The 24,462-nt window shown below is 34.1% G+C and overlaps 2 long non-coding RNA genes across 5 annotated transcripts; both read left to right on the top strand.

Moving 5' to 3' along the window:
- Positions 1-1,795: 1,795 nt before the first annotated feature.
- Positions 1,796-7,121, top strand: LOC121175135 (uncharacterized). Of its 4 annotated transcripts, none has more exons than XR_005892269.1 (9): positions 1,796-2,447; positions 2,610-2,703; positions 2,957-3,120; positions 3,231-3,351; positions 3,623-3,744; positions 3,831-3,971; positions 4,059-4,196; positions 4,484-5,314; positions 6,832-7,121. It is a non-coding gene; the product is annotated as an uncharacterized lncRNA (long non-coding RNA). The 4 variants fall into 4 exon arrangements; XR_005892267.1 differs by having other exon boundaries at positions 3,520-3,744; XR_005892268.1 differs by having other exon boundaries at positions 3,231-3,744; positions 4,484-4,604; positions 5,224-5,314.
- Positions 7,122-23,246: 16,125 nt separating this feature from the next.
- On the top strand, positions 23,247-23,598 carry LOC102662224 (uncharacterized). The gene is made up of 2 exons (XR_415201.3): positions 23,247-23,356; positions 23,448-23,598. It is a non-coding gene; the product is annotated as an uncharacterized lncRNA (long non-coding RNA).
- Positions 23,599-24,462: the final 864 nt, after the last annotated feature.

The raw sequence follows: 24,462 nt of genomic DNA, 5'->3' as shown, positions 1-24,462 counted from the left end.
TACCCTCGTGTAGCATGCGGTTCAATAAATATTCCCAACCAACTCTATAACTGAATGCTTGTTTAATAGATAGACAACAATTCGATGCTTGTTTGTTTGATAGTAGTATATAATATAGCAGCTTGGACTAAATTATTGAAACATCCCTTTATAAAAAAATAAATAAATTAGTGAAACATCCTTATCCTATGGCCTTACCTTCCATCACCATCGAACGCAAAAGAATCACTGAAAGCATCCTTATCCTCTGTCCTTCCTTCAGCATTGCAGAATAATAATTATGTTTTTTATTTTATTATTATTGAATTCACGGTTGTATAATTTAATTTTGTAAACAGCAATTTTAGGTGAAAAGAAGAGATAAATAAGGAGGAAAAACAAACAGAGAAAATATAATAGACATAATTCACAGGTAAAATAATGAAAAAAAGAGAGAGAGAGAGAAAAAATTAGAAATGAAACAAAAGAAAAAAATAAATGAGAAAATATGTTATAATCCGATAGGAGCGTAAAATAATTTTATATTATTATTCAATCATAATTTATTATATATAATTAAATTATTAATTTTTATAATAATTATCGAATGATAATTTTTTATTTGTTGATAGTATAAAATTTCTTTAGAATAATTATGTTAGACGTATGGTGAATAATTTTTCTGTATAAGTCGTTATTTTAAGGTAATGGTTGAAAAGTTGATAAAAATGTTTTATCTAGTTTTGCTTCTTTAAAGTTGACTAACATGAACAACTTAAAATTATAACTCGACATCAAAAATCAACCTCAGATGTGACTGACGATGAAAAAATATTTTTTTTCCAATGTGATTGTCTTGAGAAAAAAGTATATATTAATAGCATAAATAAGAATACTAAGATAAATTGTGATCAGAAAATAAGATGAATTTATAAAAAATTGATGTAAGTAGATTTTAATTTTATACTGTTATTACTATATATATAATAAATTTATTAGTTTTTATAATAATTATTTTAGAAATTATATTAATTATAGTTTTTTATTAGATAACAGTATATATAGAATTATTTTACACTTTCATCGTGACAATTGAACTAAACTAATTAATTTAATTAGAATTGGTACGGTGAATTAGTTCCTTTCATTTAAATCCGAACAAAACTAATTATAATTAGTTCGATTTTTTTTTTCAATTTGAATTAACACGATGATCCAAACCAACAATTTTTTAAATTTTTTTATTAATATATTTAGACTTTGGTAGTTAAATTTGAATTAACACGATGATCCAATCAATTACCTCTGCCAGTTGATTTTGAGTGCGACAATTTTAGAATTTGTGTTTTGAAGTGAGTGTAATCTTATCGTCGCCACCTGTGCCTTGTATGTGTTTCTTATGTTAGTTTCGTAATTTGTTTTGCCAAGCTGTGTTGCGATTATTCTGTGCTACCTATGATTTTTGTTACTCATATGTTCTGACTGATAACACTCCTTATTTTTAAATACATCTCTGTCGAAGAATACAAAACATTGGTTTTTTTTCTTTTTTATTTCTCTCTATATCAATCCATGTTAGGTTTTAAATTGCAATCATGATCGTGGTTGTTGTAGCACTACTAGAAAATAGTACTAAATGAACCGGTGACATTTTTGTAATTATTTATTAAAAAAAAGTTTTGTACGACACACATTCTAAGACGATTATTAAAAATTGCCTTAAAATCTGTGTTGGTAAAAAAAATTACAATGAGTTTTATTAAAACAACGTCATTATTTCTTATCCACACTCTTTCATAAAGGCTATGGTGTCCGTCCCTTGGCATTCAAAAGCGTCGAAAGAAACCTAACAACATAGCGTTCTCCTTAAACCCTAGACGTCGCTCGTGGCTTCTGAGAATGTAAGCCCCGAGACAGTATCCAAAGCCGTCGATGCTCTCCTCAAGTGGCGGCGCTCCCAATTAGAGATTCAGAAACCAAAACTCTTGGACGAAGACGAAGAATTCGTGTACCTGATCCTCACGCTGAAGAAGATCCCTTCAAAATCCTGAGTTAACCCTCACAAGATTCCTCTCCTACACTCCTTCATCTCCCCTTTCTCCGAGCAGTGCCTCATCCTCGATGATCGGCCCAACAAGGCCCGCATCACCAAAGCCCAGGCCTAAGCCAAAATCTAGTCTAAATCCGTCCCCGTCCCCAAAGTCCTAAAGCTCTCGAAACTCGCCTCCGATTACCGCCCCTTCGAGGCGAAGCGAAAACTCTATGATTCTTATGACTTGTTTTTTGCAGAGAAGAGCATTGTGCCGCTCCTGCCGCGGCTTCTGGGGAAGAGTTTTTTCAAGAAGAGGAAGATTTCGGTGCCGGTGGACCTGAAGAAGGGGAGCTGGAAGGAGCAGGTGGAGAGGGCCTGCTCGTCCGCCATGCTGTTCATGAGGACGGGGACTTGTAGTGTGGTTAGGGTTGCCAAGGTGAGGATGGAGAGGGATGAAAATATAAATTGAGAAACTTTAATTCTTGATTTGGTTCTCTTCCATGTTAAATTGAAAGAAAATATAAATTATATTATCCTTTTCTCACCTGTGTTCATAGTGAATTCTGAAGTGTTGTTCTTTTTCTATTTTTTTTCATAGACTTGGGCAATGAAGCTTGGGAGGAATGTTCTGGTTCTAACACAGACAACTAATTCCAGATCACTAGCTTTTCTTTCACAATCATTGAATGAAGGTAAGGTGTAAGTTACACCATACTATGGGTTTTCTTTTCATTTGACTTGATAGTGGTGGACATGAAAAATGATGAGCCTGTAATTAGACCCTATGTTGATTGGGGTTATTTTACTACTCCAAAAGTTGATTCCATTCTTTTTAAATTTTATTGTTTGTTTATATCTTTTTTGCTTGCATAATATTTAAATTCTTGAGTTTTCTATTTTGTGCCTCACACATTCATATTTTATTCTCTTTTCTTGCAATCCCAGTATGGTTCTGTAGCAGAGACAATTGCATATGACTTAGTTTTGGAAGTTGCAATGAAAATCCAGGGATTTCAGCAAAGGAATTTATTGTTGCACGGTTCATGGAAATGGTTGTTGACATAGTTTGCATCTTATTATGGGGTATCTGAGATATATACCAAGCTGCGGTAATGTGAATTGGATTTGCACTTTTCCCCTGAATATTTGATTTCTTATATGTCTAGTTTGACGTTTTTCTAATGATACTAATGGTGTTCATAACATTCTGTTTAAATAGATATCTATCTTATGTCATGGATGTGGCTACACCTACAGCAGACTGCCTTAACTTGGTGTATAACCTGCTAGCACCTGTTATCATGAAGGGCAATAACAAGACTTCTTTCAGCCACCAGGAGGTATCATTGTCATCTTTTAATTCACAAGTGATATAACTTCAACTGCTCACTGCAATGTACTATATTTTAGATGCAGTCAATATACTTGAATTGATCTCATTTGCTTACTATTAAATTCATTGATTTTTTTGTCTTGTCTAACATGGTATGATTTTTGTTCATCTCTAGAACCAAATACTAGGAGAGACCAATGATCAAATTAAACAGATACTTACACATGTTTTTGAGAATTATAAATCACTTGATGAGTATTCTTTCTCGGGCATCATAGAGGTTTTCAGACCAGCAACGGGTCAAGCAGCACCAGCCTTGGAACCTGCTGCTAAACTCTACAAGTTTCTTCATGATATCTTATCTCCTGAGGCTTAAATTGCATTTTGTCATTATTTCCAGGTTAGAGAAACTTGAGTTTTTTTTAATGATATCAATTGCTAATTATATTCACATATCAATTTATTTGACAACTAGTATCTTCCCAGGTTGCTTCCATATACAACACAAAGCTTTGCAATAGATTACGGGCCTTCCTCATATATTGTCCACCGATGGGCCTATCATCACCACCGATGGGCCCATCATCACCGATGAACCTTTTGATTTTGAAGGATACTTCAAAACTGGTCATATGTTAACTGCTGCATCTCTTCAGTAATAAATTGTTTTGTGACAATGGGTTTGTCTAAAATCTAAATGCTTTGCTGTTGCAGGTGAAATGGTCAGGAGTTAGAACACAACATTCTACTACTCCCTTTGTTGATGATATGTATGAGCGGCTGAAGGAGACATTGACAGACTACGAGGTCATCATTTTCCGCTGGCCGGAATATACCTTGGTCTTAGAGAATGTATGCCAGTTCCTATTATTTATTTCCTTGTCCTGCATATTTCTTCCCCCTTTTTTCCCAGTGAATTTTAGATGCTATCCATTTCCATTTTCATCTTTTGATCTCTCCTATAAGCAAAATACCTATCCCAAGGTTGTTTTTTTTTGTAAAAAATATTATTGCTCATATTGAAATGGCATATTTTAGCACTTGAGTTTTTATTCCTTGATTCTCAACGTGTTATTGAATGAGATGCACAAAAGATTGATGAATGAGTTTGATTTTTTTTTTTTTGAAAAAAATGGCAGCAAGTCGTTGCTGATATTGAAAAGGCCATTGTGGAAGCTTTAGACAATCAATATGCGGATGTAATGAACCAGGGGAATGAACATTGATTTCCTTCTTTAGGAGGTGACATCGAATATAGAGGTAGGAATAGCTTCTCTGAGAGAGAACCATGCATAATCAAAAAGAGCAAAATAGGTATAGAATTACCCCCATTCCATTTCTTGAACCATGTCCATTTAAAGATCTTGATGCTATTTAAAATGCTGAGTTTTTGCATAAAATTTTCATTGTAATGAACAAAAAAGTTTAGCAGGAGCACAGATCAGGTGAGGTAGGCAAAAATGAATCTTGACCATCCTCGAATTATAGATGTGCAGAATTATAGGTATATTGCTTCTCTGATTTTACCTTCTTACGAATAAAAAAGGCCTTATTCATATTTTCACTAGTGTCTCTTTTCTCTGTAAACAACATTTTTGTGGCTACATGGAATGTAGTTGGAAGATAAAAAAGGCCTTATACAAATTAATTTGTCTGAATGTGGCTGCTAACTTGATCAATATATGGGGATTTCATATTTCTTTTCTCTAGATGATATACTATATCTCTTTCCACATTTGACATTCATGCATATATAATTTAACCAGAGCAAAAATGGTAAGCACTAATCTCATATTGCATGTTCTTTAGTCTTTAATTTGTCATCTACTCCTATGTCTTCTTTACTAGTTAATTAATGTTTGTTTGTCTCAACTTTAAGCTAATAATGGCACTGGCATTGTGTCATGAAGACAAAAAATGACTGGGAACTGCACTTCAAGCACAACAACAAACCGAATACACATACATATGTAAGTGCGTACTAATTAACAAACTTGAAGATTTACTTCTAATTTTTTTTGCTTCAGCACGTTCTAGTTCCCTTAAACCCCGACAGACATTTCTAAAGGGATAACATGCCACGATTAATCAAGAGGAATGAGAAGTTCAGTTTATTAACTAATCCATAATTTTTGCAATCTGATTAGTGATTATGTTGTTGCCTTGTTTTTAAGAAATCACCCCACTATATGTATGTCATAACACGTATTAAGGAAAACCTCATGCTTATAGTTTATAACTTGCCAAATTGGGCATATTGACGCCTTAATTATAGAGATTTCTTCTCATAATTAATCATTGTCAAAACTATTTTGAAAACATTCAGCTTCATGTTATTTGAATATAAGATGGAGTCTTACAGTATTTTATTTTATTTTTCTTTATTATTGTGCACATGCTCTCAATATATATACATGAATCAAGAAATTAAGCTTCACAATAAACACTTGTGTAGTTATTAATTTTTTAACTAATTTTTTTTATCGGCAAAGGTTAGTAGGAGAAATTTAAATTCATAATTTTTTTCTTCTCTTTAACCATCAAATTAATCTTATAACTTTTGATGTTATGTTATATTATGAAATAAGAACTATTTTTAGTTTCTAAATTAGAAAACTAAATTAAGTAGATAAGAAAATTACCAAAAACTCATTGGAAAGAGTGTTATATATAAAAAACAATTGTGCCATAGTTTTTTAAATAGATAACAATGAGGTGTAATCGTACTTAATACATACAAATTAATCATTTATTTTTATCTTCAATATGTACTCCTTCCCAACTTAAATATATAAGACTCTTTTTTCTATTTCATTTGTCTATTTTTATAAAACTCTCTTAAAGAGGCAAATAAATCAGCAATTAAATAGTTGAATTATTTATTTGATGTTTTGCAGTTCTCCTAGGTGAATCTAGCTGTGTAGGAATTTATTATTAGCATATGAAAACTTTGGTATGGTGCATGAATTTTTTTTTTGGAATTGAGTCAATTTAGTTCTTAAAAAAAATGAACGTGGAAACAAATTTCTTGTTGATTTTTGTTCCTTATGCTTTAAGTTGTATTGTCATACGAGGTTCCATATACAAATCATCATGCAAGTATCTTGAAGAAGATTTGGGCATTTGAATTACATATATTTTACATGTTTTGCTATGTTATTCTTGTTGTCGTATTCTTTTGTTGTTGAATTTTGATCAAGTTTCATCATGAAGATGTTCCTGCTCTAATGAGGCTTTGGACAAACTATGTTCTTAGGCTCTTAGCTAAGATTTTAGATTTGTTAGTTAACTTTTGTATATTTTGACATATACTTTGTTACAATTATTCTGAAGTTTAGTTTATCATTTTGACTAAACTATATATCAACTAAAATTTTGTTTAGCACCCCCCCCTTCCCTTCCCCAAAAGGATTGTAGTTCAACCTAGCAAACAATTAAGCTACAATTCAGCCCATTTTGTCTTAAATATTGGTATGTTTAAATGCAGTTCCTTGGAAGTTTAGATTGCTGGAGGAGCTTGAACGTGGTGAACAACTCATTGGAGATGGCACAATTAGCTATGGAGGACATATTGACCCAACTGAAGAAGGAAATGGTCGCACCTTGGAGGACATACCTTGGATCGAATTGCATATTTGTTGTATGCAATATAAGAGTTAATGCTTTGTGGATCCATCCTTCTTAACTCTTTTATATAAGTAATATTTTCCCTTATAATTACAAAAGTGCTTTCAATTTTAGTCTCGCTTCTTATTGCAAATATAGTGTGTAATTGCATATTTGTTGTTGTTGTATGCAATATATATATATATATATATATATATATATATATATATATATATATATATATATATATATATATATATATATATATATATATATATATATGGTGTGTAATTGCATATTTGCTTTATGTCTTGTAAGTAATTAAGCTGGAGCCCAATGGAAAATTGGTGGTAATGGACATGTCCATGTGTGTGCTTTTGTCTATGTGAATGTGTGCTTTCTGTCTTGTATACGTTTTTCAATTCTGAAAAATTTAATTATATTTGCATTGTTATTGCCATTCATGAAGAAAAAGGAAAAAAAAATAAAAAAAATGAATAATTCTACATCGGTTATTAAGTTAACCATGTAGTATTGATGGATACTCTACATCGGTTATTACGCAAAACCGATGTAGAATGCATTACCATGGGGTAGCAACCTACAACGTTTAACAACCGCAATCAATGTAGAACGTTGGACATTCTACATCGGTTGTCAGGACAACCGATGTAGAATGGTCAAAATTCTAAGACGGGTGTGGCTCATGACCCGTCTTTGGATCGCGCCTTTCTAAGATGGTTGTTCAACCGATGTAGAAAGACGTGGCTGTTTCAACGATGCCGGTTACAATGACGCGTGAAAATCGATGTAGAAACGCGAATTTAACCGATGTAGAAACGTGAATTTAACCGATGTAGAAAGCCAATTTTGTAGTAGTGTAGATTTCTCAAAAACCTTAACATTGCATGGTAAGATTGATGTTATAGTGCAATTGCAATTTCAGATCACATGTGCCTGCAATTTCGGTAATTAATTGCATCACAACTGAACATTTGTAATTTTAAACTTTGGCCATGAGCCTCAAGGGCGGGAAGCTGCGCCTAATCCTATAGGCTTAGGTTAATGTTATTATGTGAGCTTGCAGTTCACAAAAGAGAATAAGAAATAGACATGTTCTCACCATTGCATGTTATTATGTGAGCTTGCAGTTCATAAATTACTGTCATATGTATGATAAATTTGCAGGGCATAATGCTAGGGGATCCATCATCTTCTATTGTTATCACCATTTAAATTTGAATTGTTCACTGATAACATTGTATCCAATATATTAGAGTAGGAAATAAAATGGCTCAATAACTAATGTTGTTTGTTATAGACACTTTAAATTTTACTTCATATTTGCTCTTCCATTGTAAGTACTAGTTCTATTTGTTTGACGTGTATGCCAAGGGGGGAATCTTAGAAATTCTTTTGCTCAAAGTTTTTATGCATTTTAACTGATAAAATTTATTTGTGCACTTAAGTTATTTGTTGATGTTGAACCACAGGGACTGGAGGACTATCATTTTTACATAACTACTCATTCCATACATTTTCTTCAGCCTGCCTTCATGTTAATGGATTTTTGGCGTCTTCTACCTTTGTCATGCATTATTTTTTTCAACTTCATACCTTCAGTTTCTCTAATGTCAAAATTTTCTTATTAGTATCATTCTATTTCCTTTTGCGGTTAATGGGTTATACAAGACAGAACTTGGGAAATGGATTACTCTCATTCCTACTGTATTATGTCTTTTCCTTCCAAAGCATTTCCTTGGTATGGTACATTTTTTCTAAGTAATTTGGCTCTTTCTCTGTAAGATGCTTGTTATAAGTGATGTCTCGAATACTATTTTATTAGAATATTGGGACATTAAATTAGTTTGTGTACATATTTGTTTAGAAAGTTCCCTTTTTCTCTAAAATAAAATGGATTATTTCTCTTTTTTGTTGTTGTAGATTATGATTAGACCCATCGAATCATGAATTATAATAAGACTTAAAATATAATTTTAGTTTTTTAAATTTGAGTCATTTTCTTTTTAGTCATTCAAATTTAAAGTTATTCTTTTTAGTTATGAAATTTGTAAAATATTTTTTTAATCCTTTTACATGGTGTGAGCCAAACAAAGAGTAAGAGATTCATAATTTGTGACAATTTTTTACCACTAAAATTTGATTTTCTATTTTGTATTTTAAAGCATGATTTCTTAGCTGTTAAAAACTGTCTAAATCAAGTCAATAATTCCTATAACTTCATTTAATTTAATCTTGTTTTATTACTTTACTTTTTTATATGTTATATATATATATATAAAAGAACTGATAGAGTACGTGGTACATAGAACTTAGATTGCAAGCCACGAGAATAGAATAATTTGGGTCAAACATTTAGTTCGAGTGATAACAATTGAGTGATAGTTCAAAAATAGTGGTCAATGCACAAGCGTAAAACAAAAAAAATTGTAAACATTAATATACATAAAAAAATCAAGTGATAACAATTTGACAATTCAGAAATCAAACAAAAATAGTGATATCACCACACCGCTTCAATAAACACTACTACAAAAAATAGTTTTTACGTCAGTTATTTTGTGCTTTTTACATTGGTTATTAACTATCGTTGTAAGAGACGTCGTAGGAAGTCTACACTTTCTACGACGGTTCCCTAGAGAGTCGTCTTGGAAAAATATATCATTCTAAGACAGTTCTTAACTAAAAATCGTCTTTGAAATGTACCTTTCTAAGACAGGTCTTAGTTAAGAACCGTCTTAGAATGATACACTTTCTAAGATGGTTCTTTAGATAATTGTCTGAGAAAATCATCTTAGAATGTCTCTACATTCTAAGATGGTTTTTCAGTACATTCTAAGATGATTTTTCATATAACTGTCTGAAAAATCGTCTTAGAATGTGCTTTTAAAAAAAAACGTATGAATAGCAGAAAAAAAGGACAATCTCATATGCCAATACACACGTATGAATAAACATTTATCACAACACTATAACATTTTCCCCTAATGCTCCATAAGAAATACAACCCCGCATTTACAACACTTAATGAGTGAAATCAATCTTAACTACCCTATAGACTAATTATAGATACAGGTAAAAAATTCACAGAGTTAATAATTTATCATCAAACACTACGGTATCAACGTATGGCAAATTTTCTTTACAAAAACAATGCTATTGTAATCAATACTGAATAGAACCATTAAGAACAATAGCCAAATGACTAGGTATTAGCTGGATCTTAGTAGTAATTTTAATTCAATTAATTTTATTGATGAAATAATATTTGTAACTAATCTTACATATATTTAATTATAAAAACATGTCTTGAACTTGAATGGTTGCCTTGCTAGGTGGATTCACCAAAAACCCATCTTCATCGCTGCGTAATTCAGTCTATTGGTAACAATGTGGAAAACATGTTTTGAGGCATCTTGCACATTAATTAAAAAAAATATCATTATGAGCAAGTGGTGTCAATAGGAAATTAAAGTAACATTTACATCAACGATATTGATGCTTTTAGTTGCTTTATTTTTTGTTTTATTAAATCTTTTAAAAACTCAGGCCAAAAATGAAATAGAAACAAGTTTTTTATTACTCAAACTAGATAGATGAAGTGTAGTTACACTACTAGAAAATTTCTTTTTCACGTCGTTGTATCTACATCAATTATAAAAAACCGATGTAGTAAATGATATGGTGGCATTTTTGAAAATAAAGCAAAGTTTTTTAACCCAGCTATGACAGTTTTATACAACCGCCTTCGATGTGAACCTTCTTAAGGCGGTTTTGTAATAACCGTCTTTGTTAGTCAATCTAACTACTACGGTTTTTTTAAAAACCGCCTTTGATTGAAGTTATAAAATTTAATTATTTTATTTATTTTAGTTTTTCCTTGGAAATAACAAAATGCAGCCAGTAGCAACCCTAACTCAAGCACGACTATTTCGCTCCTTCCTTTCTCTCCTCTCCCGAAATCAAGCTCTCCGAAACGGCGGCATTGGTCACCCGCTTCCTCCGCAATCGAAAACGACCCAACCAACCAGAAGACGTTGTTGTTTTCAAATAATATTCCCATTCCGAACCTGAAAGCGACAGTGAATACGAGTTTTCGGGAGAGGATAATGTGGACGAAGGTGAGGAAGAGACTCCGAGTGTGAAGGAGAAGTGTGTGCCAGCGGTGATGCGGTGTTTCGACCGGGCGAAGATATATGTGAAGGCGGGGGACGAGGGGAACAACGTGGTAGCGTTCCGACGAGAGAAGTACGTGCCGATGGGGGGGCATTGGGGGGTGACGGAGGGAGGGATGGCGATGTGTACGTGGAGGTCGACAGGGCGATGAACTCGCTTCCTGCATTTTGGAACAACGTGCATTTCCGGGCAGAGAGAGAGGGCCATCGTCAGGGGAGCATGCAGAGTGGGGCAAAAGGGGAAGATATGGTGGTGAAGCTTCTCCGCTTCAAAGAGAGAGAGGTACCAAGATGAAATGATGAGAGCAGTTAACAGTGTCGGGGAGAGGTTGTTAGGGTTCGATAGGTTTTGGTGGTGGTGGGACTCTTATCGTAGCCATGGCGGTGTCCGTGACGCGTGGTTCGGAGAAAGGAACTATCGCTAGTTCGCATCGCAAACTTCTTACTAATGGTAATTTATTTTTGTTAATTTTCATTATTAATTTATGAGCAATTACATGGTTCTTATCATTGGAGAACGATTTTGTGTTCCCCTTTTGAGGTTTGCCCCCTGTTCTCAACCGGCAAGTGTACCGGATCGCACAAGTAGTATAAAATGGTAAGAATCGAGTATCGAACTCTCGGGGAACTTGTGTTATCTGGCAAGCTATTTCGATAAATAGGCGTCTGGTATGAAAATATGACTGTGGTTATGAACAGGTATTTAAACTATCTAGGCAAAAAGAAAGAAAATCACGCAAAGAGACATACTGTGTAAAAACAAGTAGAGAATGCGTTGGTCTTCCTCATAGGTTCCTGATGCTAAAAAGGATGTTCTCTATTTAACAATGCTCATGCGTTCCTATGCTGTCTCCTAGACTGCTAGACCCCGATTCCTCATGATAACCTAGCCTAGTCCTGATCAAGCCTCGTCCGCAGATTCCTCTTGTAAGACTAAACTCAACCAAGACCGCATTAAGACACACATACACAACTAAGTTCTTGTACCCCAATTCCTCGTGATAGCACAACAACTTAGTCCCGTACTATCAAGGACTTTAGAATCAGATTAGTTTCCACTGTTGAATGACCCTAACAAAGCATGCATCTACGTGATCAAGGTAAAAGTACACTGGAATGAAAAAAAGATAGCACAAAGAACACACAAAACATCATTACATAGATAGAAATATATTTACATCAGGTACCTACAGGGAAGATCCAACAGAGGATTTAGCTTTCCATAGTCCGGAAACCTCCTTTACTACAAAGAGAAGAACAAGATGAAAGACTGCAAAAAAAAACAAGAGGTGAGGATGTCTCCTTCACCTCTAGGATCTCACAATCACTCACAAACTCATCTCAAGCTCTCAGAACGGCTTCCGCTTCGAACTCGCGTCTCTGCAGATCTTCACACAGCAAAATCTCTCAGAACTCTCTGGAACTTGGACCTTTCTCTCTCTAGAACTTCCTAAACATGCAAAAGCTTCAAGCCAAGGCCAGACTCTCGTGCATGCAGAGGCTTCTTCAAGAAAAATGCCAAACTCCCTTTGCAAATCTGATTTCAGGCTTAAATAGGTGGCCTTGTTCGAGTTCGTGCGCTTAGCGCAGATCTGGATCGCTTAGCGCGCATAAGTGGATTTTGGCTTAGCGCGCTTGTTTTGCTTAGCAGATGAGCTGAAGCAGTGCGCTTGATGACCTAGAGCGGTGCGCTTAGCGAACTTGATAGCTCATCTTCTTCTGGATTCTTCCTTGCGCTTAGCCACTGAAGGTTGCGCTTAGCGAATTCTCGCTAAGCCAGCAGCTTGGCTTAGCGAAAGAGTGAAAAACAACATTTTGCCAAAGTTGCCTATTTAACCTGAAATTGTGAGAAATTGATTATTAAACGCACAAAACAAAAGTATAAATTATCTATTACCTATATTTAACAAAAAGTACTTATAGTATTACAAAACAACCATAAATTGGGAAAGTTTGATACAATATACAAAGGTTTTATACACAAAAGTTAGTCGTATTCATCGACTAACACCCCCTTTGTCTTGTTTTAATTCTGTGACTGTTGATGCTATTTTCATGTTCTCCTTGTGCAACTTTTGGCCATTACTGTGATAATATTTGGAGTGTGGATGAGCACTCATCATGATGGCTGCCAAAAGTCTCTCACCGTGCCTGTGATAGGCCTCGGAGTAGTTATTTTCTTAATGTCATTGCTGCGTAATTGAGTCTATCGGTAACAATGTGGAAAACATGTTTTGAGGCATCCTGCAAATTAATTAAAAAAAAATATCATTATGAGCAAGTGGTGTCGGTAGGAAATTAAAGTAACATTTGCATCAACGATATTGATGCTTTTAGTTGCTTTATTTTTTGTTTTATTAAATCTTTTAAAAACTTAGGCCAAAAATGAAATAGAAACAAGTTTTTTATTACTCAAACTAGATAGATGAAGTGTAGTTACACCAAATTTCTTTGATGTTTCTCAATGATCTTGGCAGCCAAAAACATGTCAAGAAAATTTTGTACAAATATGATGATAAAAATAAATAAGATAAAGCAAAATGTAAGGCACCAGGGGAGATATGGGGTATCAATACCCGCAAACTCACAAGAAGCCAGCGCTATACAATGAGCTAAATCCCCATTCCCCAACTTTATTTTACTTCAGCTCTATAGTCTCTTCTAATATTTAACATTTGATTAAATAATGTTCATCCAATTTTTGTCATTTTTTTTTTATAAAAAAAGAACAAGTTTTGTACCTAGCTTATCTAATATGTTTCTTAAGATAATCGGAGGATAGGTTGTAAGGGTGTTGAGAGACAAGTTTATCTTTAATCCTATTTGACTTGAAATTTTAATAGAGTTATTTATTAATTTGAACTCAAACTCGACCTAATTAATACTTAAAATATATGGAACAAATTTGAGTTAATCTGATTTGTGATTATAATATAGCAATATTAACATTATGTATATAGTTTTTTTTATGAATGTTATATATTGTAAATTATAAAAAATTTAGACTTTGGACTAGTTACAATTCAAGCTACTCCTCAAAATACATTATATTAATGTTCTAAACCTAACTGTCTCAAAATTAACTTAATACGGAATGGGAAGAGCTATAAACTAACATTCTAACTAGTTGATCTCCATGTTAGATAGCTAGCTATAACTGTTAACTTACGGAAAATAATGCAAACTCTTAAATTTATTAGAACTAATATAATAAGCTTAGCCATGCACAAGTATTAACTTTACAATATGCAATTTACTTTGATTATGATTTTCATGTATTTTCAATTATTTTATTTAGTATAATTATATATTAGAGGATTTGTATATAAATATGTAAAAATATATAAAAATCATTATCAAAATTAATATATATTCAAATGATTTTATATTCACACATGTCTTGCATTATGTTAATTTATGCAAACATATTTTGAAAATTATTATCTTTATAAGCATATTCGCATTTGCATATGACTTTTATATATATATATATATAATTTTAATAAGAAATATTAGTAATAAAAAATATATTACATTTTGTAATTATTAGTTTTATACTCCTATCATCATAAGGGGGAAAAGTATACTACTAAAATAAAACTTTAAATTTATTGGTTTTATACTCATATCATCAAGTGTAACTATTGTACTTGGCCATGTCATATTTTAAACTGTGGCTTGTTAGCCAAGGCTACAAGGATTGTCTACCCACAAGGCTTATCCATGATCCATATCATTAGTTTAAATTTCCTGGTCCATATCAAGCAGATATTGAAATATACATGTTAATTGTAGACCACCATCATCATTAATAACAATTGTAGTAATCCCTCGAAAAGGAAAAAAAAATAAACTAACTTTCTACAAGAAAATTATCATAAGAAATAAAGTAATATATCTTAAGCACTAATGAAGCATTAGGACGATATCTTATCTGAAATCAATTAATGTCGAAAAAAAGCTATCAGACATGAATAGATCTATCCAATTGACGGTACTAAAATAAAGAGAGAAAGTTAAGGAAATACAAGGATGCAACTTTACCTCTAAGGCTTGAAGGTCAATCCTGCCTTTGGAAGGCCATGAAGATGGAGGCCGGTTGTCCTCCACAATGACAGGAGGCTCTTTTGGAAGCTGAATGAATTGCTTGATTCTCTCAACAGAGATAATATAGTTTAATAAGTTGCAATACCATCGAGTAAAAAATATTTGGGTTCCTGTCAAGGTGAATGTATAAGAGAGAGATAGCCCCACAAGGCCTGCACAGACCAAGAGAATTACCAAGAATAATTAGCTTGTTAATAGCTTGCACAAAGCTTTACCTTGGCAATTTATCTTTCATGTAATTATTACCTGGGGAAACGTATCCCTGAGGAACTAGAACAAGCAACAAAGCTGCAGTGATGGCTGTCAAATTTTGAAGAGCTTCAATCCTTAAAACTAACCATTCCATGGCCGCATTAGAATAAAAGAACAGTGCCGCGTCTGTGTCCTCAAGTTTTAAGTAATTTTTAAAAAATCTATCTGCCATATTAAATGCTCTTATAGTAACCAATCCAAGTGATGTCTCAGCTGCAAAATTCATGACAGGAGCTTTTGTGGTTCCATTAATCCAAGTGATTAAAAGTTTGTTAGCTTTATGAACCAGCAAGGACAACAAATAGAAAACCAAGAAAAACTAGAAAGTGCGTAAACCTGAACATATTTTGATGCAACCATTGCTGGAACAGCAACAATGAGAACTTGCCATGTTACGTAAACCATTATACCAATTATCATCAAAATTTAAATTGGAACAGAAGCTACAAAAGTGATGGAAAAGGGTATATCAAAGTCTAAAATAGTTAAATCTGATGATGCTTGCGAGAGAGAAAAAAATTATCAAAATTTTGAACAAGATTGAATACTAAATAGTAATGACGGGAAATTGTTTAGATTTTCTTTTCCAGTGGGAATGAAAAATCTTACACGGGTTAAAATCCTTCCTACAAGGGTTGAATCAAAGAACAACATAGGAGCATTGAAGATAGAAGTAGTGAAACTTAAGAAGAAGGCTCTAGAAGCTTTTAATCCGAGGTGTGCACCAATGCTAGTCCTTAGAAATGCAAATGCAGTACCAAATCAAATGAAATTAATGAGTAAACTCCAATCAAGGTGACACTACTTGATGCAATCCTACCCCCCAAGGGAATTGGATAGAAGACTCCAAGAAGATTGGGCAAAAAATGCAAGAGAAGGCCCTAGAGTTCTCATGAGTCTTAGGGTAGATTTCGGGCCCATGAGCTAAGTATGAGCCCACTTATCTTGGTACATATTAGATTAAGGTTTCATTAATTTTGGGCCTTGTATTTAGGGCTCCATAATGTAGGTAGGGTACCCTAGAAATATAGGATTTTTCAGCCCTTGTATTTTAGGGCACCTAGACTAGTTTTTGTATTAGGGGTAGTTTTGTAATTTCACATGCACTAAGTGGATATTTGATGTGTGTAGTTGGAAATAAATTTAATTGAATTGGTAGAAGCCCAATCCAATTAAATTTTAGAGGGGGAGGTGAGCATTTGCTTACTACACCCCATTGCCACATCATATAGTCACACTTTGTGCATGTCCTTCATGCTTTTCATGCCTCATGACACCTAAGCACACTTAGTGGATAATCTTGGAATTGATTTTGGATTAGTGAGCTGAACCATAACTAAAATTCACTAATCATAATTAGTGAAATTTTGGCTCCACAAATTCAATTTCAAATTCAAGTGAAATTTGAATTTCCCTCCAATTTTGTGTGGCACTTAGGCTATAAATAGAGGTCATGTGTGTGCATTTTTTTGAACTTTGATCATTTGAATATTAAACTTCAGATTTCAAAGCTCATTTGGAGCACAAAATTTCGTGCTCTTCTCTCCCTCTCCCTTCATTCATCTCCTTCTTCCTCCAAAGCTCTTATCCATGGCCTCCTATGGTGATGAGCTTCTTCTAGACTCATCTTCTCCTTGAAGTGGCGTCTCCTCTCTCTCTTCCTTCTCCATTCTGCTGCCATTCATCTTCCAAGGAGCAAAGGAATCCATTGATGAAGAAGATCCTAGGCCTACAAGCTCCAATGGAGCTTACATCATGTGGTATCAAGAGCATCTTCATCTAGGTGATGTTCTTTTGCTTCCTCTATCTTTTTGTTCGGTGAATTCTCTTTAATTCCTTGTTCTTCATCTTATTCTCCATGTATATCCTCCATTGTCTTGTGGTTTGGTTCTTTTTAGAGTAGATTAAAAAAAAATAAACCGATTAAATCTTAGATCTACACTTGTTCTTGCATTTCCATGGTTCAAATTTTGTAGATCTACTCTTGAATCTTGTTTTTGTGTTGATTTTAGGTTCTATCATTTTTCATTCATAATATTCTTGTGCTGAACCTTAGATCTAAATTTTCTTCCAAAATATTGATTAGAAAAAAAAAACACAAAAATCTAAGTGTAAATCACTTAATCCATGTTGTCTTAGAGTCATGTTTAGTCATAGTAATTGTCACATTATGTTCTAAGTTTGTGTTGAATTTTTATTTTTGTTGATTGAATTCTAGATACCTTTGTTCATGTATTCTAGTCATTCTTAGCCTATATTTTTGAATTTTGAGTCTAATTCATGCATGTTATTTAGTTCATAACATGTTCTAAATCAATTCCTAGAAGTAGTCTTGTTCTTGAACTTTTTTTTTTTGTTTTCTAAGTTTCCTACATGATGCCTATGATGAAGTTGAGTTGTGATGCTGAGTTGTGGCTGGATTTGTGAATCAAATAAGTCTTAAGCTCTCTTGAATTGTGTTATTCAAGATAATTAAGCATAAGCAAACACAAATTGTAACTATCCAAGCCTTAAGCAACATAAACACTACTCTTGATTTCTAGGTTGAAATCGCTGGTGCTGGCAGCTTGAACATACAAAATTGTATAAATTACTGGGAATTGGTCACTATGAGTTTTGAACTGAAAATTTTACTGAATTTTCTAGACATCTGGAAAAAAATTATAAAAAAAGAACCAAGCGATTTGGATTAAAGGAAAAAATAATAAAAATCACACAAGTTGGCAGAAAAATCAGTGTCCAGGAAAAAAAAGTGAAAGGGAAGTGTGCTTGTTGTTTTGGCTCAAAAATTTGTTCTATAATTGGTGCCTATTTTATACCAATTCTAGTTCTGAAATTTAAATTGAAAATTATTGTGAAAACAAGTGCCAAAACTAGAGGTTTCTTGAGTCTTTTTTTTTTTAGTTTTTCTACTCTACTCTAGAGCCATTCTAGGTTTCTCTTTGAGTCCTAGCTTGCTTTTTTGTGCTTTTCATTGCTTTAATTGTTGAATAATCCTTGAAAATTTGTCTTGTTAAAACTCTATTGGTTTACCTTTCATTTCATTTTTTTTGTTCTTTGGTTATTGCTTGTCTCTTTGTTTCCTTGTTTGTGAGTTGCCATATAGGGAATTGGAAAGGAGAATTGGTGCCATATCTTGAAGAATTTGAGTCAAGAAGAAAGGGGCCAACCACCTTAAGAGCTATTGGACTAAGAAGCACTTCAAATTGAGTGAAACACTAAAGAGAGAATAGCCACCACAATTGAGGACTTTTTTTTCTTTGTAATTTTGTAATTGGCAATTTGCTTTGCTTTCAAATTTTGTAACAAAAAGGCCTTTCATTGGAAGTAAGTTGGGAGCCTCCGCTAGGTCACCCTACTTCCATTTGTGTGTAATAATTTTAGGCAATTTTCCCTTAGGATAGTGAGTGCTTTGTTGGGAACCTTAAATGAGGTCATCCAAACACTCTTAGGATCCACCTAGTTTGCTTTTCTTGCTTACTTTCATAGCTTATTTCTTTTACCCTCCATTGTCAAACCGCCTAGATAGCTTGCCTTTTACCAATTAGTTTTTACCTTATCTTTCACACCTCTTTTAGTGTTTATTTTGGCTAGTTTCAACCATAGTTTCTTTTACCTTTTTTTTCAAACCCCCAACAAGAAAGAACCATAACTTAGGAACCAACATGAGTCTTCATTCTTCATCTAGTGTTAATGGTGAGGGTTCTACTCCTAAGGACCCCTTGCATAAGATATTAGATGAGTTGATATCCTTTAAGTTGTGGAAAGAAAAACAAGAGAGAAAAGAAAAAGGTAAAAAAAGAGTGGAAGAAATAAGTCAAGATGAAAGAGAGAAAATAAGAGAGGAAGAAAGAAGAAAAATAATGAAAGAAATGAAAAGAGAAAAACATGCCTCTTATAGTAGTCATGACTTTTGCAAGAGTTTAAGTGAAGAACTTAGCGACTATTATAGAGGGCGTCATAGTTCATATACTAAACATCACTCCTAAAGAAGAGAAAAGGATAAAAGGCCTCAAGAGGTTAACATTAGCCTCCCATATTTCCATGGAAAAGATAATGTTGAGGCTTACTTAGATTGGGAAATGAAGGTTGAACAACTCTTTGCTTGCCATCATATTAGCGAAGAGAGAAAAGTTCCATTGGCTACCCTTAGCTTTCAAGGGTATGCCCTCTATTGATGGACTTCCCTTGTTAGGGAACGAAGGATTCATGGGGATCCTCCAGTAGAGTATTGAAATGATCTTAAGAGTGCCCTTAGGAAGAGGCACTTTCCCTCCTACTATGAAAGGGAGCTTATGGACAAGCTCCAAAGGCTTAGACAAGGGAGTATGAGTGTTGAAGAATATAGACAACAAATGGAATTACTCCTTTTAAGATCTGGACTTAGGGAGGAGGAAAGAACAAGCATAGCTAGGTTCCTTAGTGGGCTTAATATGGAAGTGAGGGACAAGGTTGAACTCCTTCCATATAGGGACCTAGATGAGCTAGTCCAACTTTGTATAAGAATGGAGCAACAACTTAAAAGAAAGCCTACTTCAAAATCTTATGGCTCTCACTCTTATCCAAGGAAGGACCATGCCCATGGAATTTTAGGGGCTGTACCTTCAAAACCCAAGGAAGATAAGGGTAAGACCATAGAGAAATACACCCCTAAGGCTAGTTCCCAAGAAAGGACTAGCAACATTAAATGCTTCAAATGTCTTGGGAGAGGTCACATTGCCTCTCAATGCCCCACAAAGAAAACCATGATCATGGAGGGTCAAGACATTTATAGTAGTCAAGAGGAGACTACTTCTTGCCCTTCCTCTAGTGGAAGTGAAGATGAAGTAAGGGGTGAAGAGTCTAGTGAGGAAGTCTACCCCCATCAAGAAGGTGACCTCTTAATGGTTAGAAGGCTCCTTGGAGGTCAATCTTGTGATCTATCTCAATCCCAAAGAGAGAACATCTTTCATACAAGATGCAAAATTTTAGATAAAACTTGTTCTCTCATTGTGGATAGTGGATCTTGTTGCAATTGTTGTAGCACAAGATTAGTTTCCAAGTTGAACCTCACTATCATTCCCCACCCAAAACCTTATAAAATTCAATGGCTCAATGAGCAAGGGGAAATGATAGTTAACCAACAAGTGAAGGTATCTTTCTCCATTGGGACATATAAGGATGAAGTTAATTGTGATATAGTTCCCATGGAGGCAGGACATATTCTTTTAGGAAGGCCATGGCAATTTGATAGGAAGATCATTTACAATGGCCTAACTAATGAAATTACCCTCACCCATCTTGGCACTAAATTTGTGTTGCATCCTCAAACACCTTCACAGGTGGCCAAAGATCAACTAACTATGAAAGATAAGAGGGATGAGGAAGAAAAACTAGAAAAACAAAAGAAAAAGAAGGATAGTAAGGCCTTGTGTTCAAAGGCCAAGGGGAAGGAAAAGGAGGAAAAGGATTCCTCCAAGAAGATTGTTAACAAGGAAAATCATTTTGCAACAAAATGTGATATTAAAATAGCACTCATTCTTAAACAATCTTTCTATCTTCTCCTATCAAGGGAAACATCCCTTAGCACCGCCATACCTCTTGAGCTTGAGGTTATTCCTCAAGTAAAGGAGTTGTTGGATGAGGGTTTGGTTCGCAAGAGCTTAAATCCTCGTGCTTTGTTGGTGCCTAAAATAGGTATTATTAGGCACCAAATCCCTATGATAGGTGGTATAATGAATGTGTTGAGTGGTGCAACACTCTTTTGTAAAATCACTCATGCACCCAACATCTTCATGATTTGTGTACATAGGGACTCATTAGGTAGGTTTGTTCTTATTTTTTGTTTCAATGCAAACCTAGGTGCTCATGTGGGACACCTTAGGTTTGTCGTAAATTTTTTTAGGAATAATCAACATGAAAATAAAGAAAAAGGTATGTATTATTCCATTACTTTCCTTAACTTTTTAAATAGTGATCAAGGCCTTCCCATGGACCCTAAGAGAATAAAGGCCATTCCTGAGTGGCCTACTCCACCAAGTATAAGGGAAATTTGGGGCTTCAATATCTTAACAAACTTTTACAAAAAGTTTGTCCCATATTTTTCTATACTTGTAGCACCACTCATTGAGTTGGTGAGGAACTATATTCTCTCATGGGAAGATGACCAGGAAAGGGGTTTTCAGTCCTTACCATACTCTAACATACCCAACATCACTAATACATATGTTTTCATTCTTTTTACAGGTGTTGAGGAAAGAATCCATGAGTTTCAAGAACCTCTGGATTTGAGGTCAAATCCTTTTCAAGGGGGAGGGAATGATGCAATCCTACCCCCCAAGGGCATTGGATAGAAGACTCCAAGAATATTGGGCCAAAAATGCAAGAGAAGGCCCTAGAGTTCTCATGAGCCTTAGGGTAGATTTCGGGCTCATGGACTAAGTATGAGCCCACTTATCTTGGTACATATTAGATTAAGGTTTCATTAATTTTGGGCCTTGTATTTAGGGCTCCATAATGTAGGTAGGGTACCCTAGAAATATAAGATTTTTCAGCCCTTGTATTTTAGGGCACCTAGACTAGTTTTCGTATTAGGGGTAGTTTTGTAATTTCACATGCACTAAGTGGATATTTGATGTGTGTGGTTGGAAATAAATTTAATTGAATTGGTAGAAGCCCAATCCAATTAAATTTTAGAGGGGGAGGTGAGCATTTGCTTACTACACCCCATTGCCACATCATATAGTCACACTTTGTGCATGTCCTTCATGCTTTTCATGCCTCATGACACCTAAGCACACTTAGTGGAGAATCTTGGAATTGATCTTGGATTAGTGGGCTGAACCATAACTAAAATTCACTAATCATAATTAGTGAAATTTTGGCTCCACAAATTCAATTTCAAATTCAAGTGAAATTTGAATTCCCTCCAATTTTGTGTGACACTTAGGCTATAAATAGAGGTCATGTGTGTGCATTTTTTTGAACTTTGATCATTTGAATATTAAACTTCAGATTTCAAAGCTCATTTGGAGCACAAAATTTCGTGTTCTTCTCTCCCTCTCCCTTCATTCATCTCCTTCTTCCTCCAAGCTCTTATCCATGGCCTCCTATGGTGGTGAGCTTCTTCTAGACTCATCTTCTCCTTGAAGTGGCGTCTCCTCTCTCTCTTCCTTCTCCATTCCGCTGCCATTCATCTTCCAAGGAGCAAAGGAATCCATTGATGAAGAAGATCCTAGGCCTACAAGCTCCAATGAAGCTTACATCACTAGTTAATATTGGAATTTCAATGGCTTGAACAAGCCAAAACGTTGACGCAGCCTGTAAAACAACAAAAGCAAATTGTCCCAATATGATCCAACACAGCATCATTGAACACCTGGAAAATGAAATATAATCCCAGATTGTCTTCTAGGCGACATCACCAAGTTGACCCTTGTAAGAAATCTCCCCCTCACTTTGGTTTTTAGTGAGATAAAAACCTTAAGACTCTTCTGTATGAGTTTTGTTTTCATTATTTTGCTAAATAATCTTTTTATTTTTCTGGCTCATGTTGACATTTATAAAATTCTGAGAGAGAGAAAATATCATAGGGTGAAGTGAAATATTATTCAACCCAATTTATATAGTAGTTACACAGATGTAATGTAACTGTGACTCTAGTCAATTAACTACAGCAGTACAATATATACTAAAGGTAATTACATTAAAAATTTGACTAACACTGTTATGTTTTTTAACATTTTTTCAGGTTATGAAGATGCTAGAAAGAAAAGTAGTGATGGATCCTACCTTGCTGAGATTAAAAATTACACGCATGCTGCAGAGGATTCGTTGAGGGGGACAAGCAAAATTTTATTGGTTTCGTGCTTGGTAATTATGGTTGGTTTTGAGTTCAAGTTTTCTTTCCTTATTGTGTGTCAGTAATTTAACTTTGATTTTGGTATTTTTTTTGTGAATTTAGAACCCATCATTTTGCCAAGACACTATTTACATGGTTAGCTTGGCATCACGGTCATGTCATTGGATTTGTCGGGCATTCTTAGATTCCACCAAGAGAAATGCAAGTTCAGCAAAACAAATGGTGAATTCTCATAAGAACTAGATACCCAAAAGTGTTTCAGGAATGGCAAAGAAATTACATGGTTCTTCTAAATTACTTGATAAAGAAGTTGTTACTGCTAAGAATTCTGCAATAAAAGGAAGGTTTGTACTGAATTTCTGTACATATTTTGTTAGTTTTTGTTATTTGTATTTTTTATCAAATTGTGGATATTGACTTTTCTTATTATAAAGGAAATTGTTTGATGAAGCCTGTCACTCTGCTACTCAAGCTGAGAAGGTATTAGACTTTCTTTTCTAAATATTTTATATTGTTTTTTTTTCTCTTAATCACATGAGAATGAACAATTTTTTTTGTTTGGCTCAAAGGAGAGGAGGGGTTGTAAGAGCAAGTATGCAGACAGAGAGGGATAAATACTAGTCTAGCTCAATTTGAACTAAAACTTGGAAGTCAATTTCAAACAGAGAGAAGGATAATAAAATATTTTTCATCCCATCATTCTTATCTATATCACTCTCTCTATGTGTGTGTGCCCCTAGTAATTTTTTAATTGTAAGGAATCAAGAACTAAATAAAATTAGAACTTAGTTTATCCAAGTATAAATGGTTTTGATATAGCAAGGTCATTGTCATTTCAATGTTCGACCATTCAAAAAGTAAAGATTATAATTTTACTTCTGTTTGATAAATTAGGACATTTTTGAGGTGGAGTAAAAAATTGTATAAATAAATGAAACTATCCATTTGTAGGGACTATGTAAAAGAATTCACCTGAGTTATTACTCAACCTAATGTTTCTAACAACCCGAAAACTAAAAAAAATTGCCTCAGCACCGTTAATTATCAAATTTTAAAAGGAACATATAAGAATGGATCAAATGTGCTGATATGAAATTTAGAAATTAAAATTGAAGAA

The sequence above is a fragment of the Glycine max genome, chromosome 7 (assembly GCF_000004515.6).
Source record: "Glycine max cultivar Williams 82 chromosome 7, Glycine_max_v4.0, whole genome shotgun sequence".
NCBI lineage: Eukaryota > Viridiplantae > Streptophyta > Magnoliopsida > Fabales > Fabaceae > Glycine > Glycine max.
This window is presented reverse-complemented; position numbering and strand designations above follow the sequence as displayed.